Consider the following 2,840-nt stretch of genomic DNA (forward strand, 5'->3'; position numbering starts at 1 on the left):
TGAGGGAGGGAGGGAGGGGGTTAAAAAGTGATGAGGGAGGGAGGGAGGGGGTTAAAAAGTGATGAGGGAGGGAGGGAGGGGGTTAAAAAGTGATGAGGGAGGGGGTTAAAAAGTGATGAGGGAGGGAGGTGGGTAGAAAGTGATAGGGGAGGAAGAGGGGGTAGATATAAGTAAAGAGTGTGCATTAATGTGTGGATGAGTTGTCTGAATGAGAGCGAGCATGAGTTAATATGTGAATGTATTGTCTGAATGAGGGAGAGCATGAGTTAATGTGTGGATGAATTGTCTGAGGGAGAGCATGAGTTAATGTGTGGATGCATTGAGTGAATGAGGGAGAGCATGAGTTAATGTGTGGATGCATTGAGTGAATGAGGGAGAGCATGAGTTAATGTGTGGATGAGTTCTCTGAATTAAAGTGTGAATTAGTGAGTGACTGTAAAAGTGTTTGTGTATCATAGATGTATAATTGTGGAAGGGCAAAGATGGCACTAGCAGGAGGTTTGAGCCTTGGGGACCGAGATGGCACAGGCAGGGTGTATATGGGACAAAGATGGCACTGGCCGGACTGTTTGGGGACAAAGTTGACTTGTGGTGGGCTATTTGGGGACAAAGATGGCAAATCTTATGTGTGTAATCTGGGTGCTGGCCAGGTTCTATGTGGGCAGTGTGGACGCCAGGGCTGGCTTTGCGGTGTGCAACCTGTGATCTATGCCTGTAATTTAGGGGGTTTTAAATATACCTTTAATGCCGTGTTTTTATGTGAATTCCAATTGATCTTTACCTGCAAAGCTGGGTTTCTGTGTTATTCTGTAGATCCATATCTGCTATGCTATGTTTCCATACATTATTTATGTGTACCTGCAAATACAGGGTTAATATGTCTTATTCAGTTGATCTATACCTGCGATGCTACGTTTCATATATTATTATTGTATACCTGCAAATACAGGACTTGTATGTCTGATTCTGTTTATTTGATCTATACCTTCAGTGCTGAGATCACAAGTGAATTTCAATTGATCTGGGTTTGCGTGTTGATCTATACCTGCTATCGGCAGCAGGGACTAATATATATATATATATATATATATATATATATATATATATATATATATATATATATATATATATATATATAGGCAGCAGGGGCTAGTAAATGGGTTTTTATTTGGACAGGGGCGCAATTTCAGTGCTTGCCATAGGCGCTATTTTCAGTAGATACGCCTCTGTGTGTGTGTAATATATATACATATATATACACATACACACATATACACACACACCTCACTTTAAATTACAGAACGGCACAAAAAATATAAGCAAATATTTAAAATATATAGGCGATACTATTGCAAAGTAGTTCACGTAAATACGTCAATCATTGCTTTTCTCATAGACCAACTAATAACTTCAGTGAGATTGTGTTTAAAAAATATTATCACAATCTATATTGAATCAAATACATTCTTTTGTAACACACCATGTCTCAAATCCTCAACTGACCAGGAGCGTACTAGTTCTGAATCTAATTGGATTTCCTATTTTGTTTATCAATAATTCATCCTTAAACATCGGTATTAGAGAACTAATAGCATCACGTTAGTGTTAGTTTAGTATGTCTGAAAATACTTGTCCTGAAAAAAACAATATATAATTTCTGCGGGTTCAGTAAACGAGAAAGAAGAAAATTACAGCTTAACAAGGGCACTGCAGAAATGTTAAAACAGCCATTGTCACGAAGGGAACAAAAAATAAAGAACAGCTCTGTCCTTAAGAGGTTAAACCCCAAGTTTTGTTTATAATTATAAAATGATTAATTAAAAAACAAATTGTCTTTTCCAAAGGAATTTAAATTGTCTAATTATTGGCTGGATGTTTAAGCGAGTAGAATTACTAAAGGTTGGCTGGCACCCATTAGCTCTACAGTAAGACTATATGGAAACATAGTATATGACGGCTTAAAGCCGGTAGGACTGTACTGAAACATCCACCATGAAACCTGTGGCTTCCCACCTTCAATTACGTCAAACCAGGAACCAAGAAGATATTTGCTATGACCTTAAGTTTGATCTCAAACTGTTGTCAAAAAGAGGATCCTCCAGTTAAAATAAGCAATTTTGCATTCCATTTGCTTTTTACCACCAGTCAAATCCTTACACCTTTTTATGTTCTCAGATAAAAAGTATATAACAACAAGTCTATATATTTCAGTACATTTCATTAAGAACACCAATATTTCCAAAGAGCTTTAAGATGATGTGATGTTTTAGGTTGATACACTTTTTTCCTTTTTGCGATGATTTAGTGTGATTGATTGGCCATTAATGGTTTTCATAGGTTCCAACTACTAAAAATAAAAGGCACATAAAACAGAAAAACACATTTCCTGCCACTGGCATAAATTACCCACAAATGGTCATTAACTTTCACGCACCTAATATTTTGCTTTAAAATATTTTAGTCTGTGTCCAGCAAGATTGCTTCAAAGCTTCAAAGGAGAAATAAAACCAAAGTGAGATACGATGGGACAAGCCATAGCGAAGAGCTCAACAGTATGTAAATCAACAAGCATTTAGCACAATAGTGTCTGCCAAAGCCAAGACCACATATAACAGGTTTCATCAACTAATTGGTGCTCTTAGTATAGATTCCAGCAACAAACTCAACAGACATACAATTACTTAATAAGAGCGATTCTGGCTGGAAAAGATCCTTAAAAGCTTAATGTGGTATTTTTTTCACCCATATCAACAGATTTAGAACAAAACGTAACATTTCTTAACAGAAAAATATGTTTATATATTGTAGATTTAACACTTGCAGCAGGATATAAGATTTGT

The sequence above is a fragment of the Sceloporus occidentalis genome, unplaced genomic scaffold (assembly GCF_023333645.1).
Source record: "Sceloporus occidentalis isolate IW3139 unplaced genomic scaffold, rSceOcc1.0.p SCAF_15, whole genome shotgun sequence".
NCBI lineage: Eukaryota > Metazoa > Chordata > Lepidosauria > Squamata > Phrynosomatidae > Sceloporus > Sceloporus occidentalis.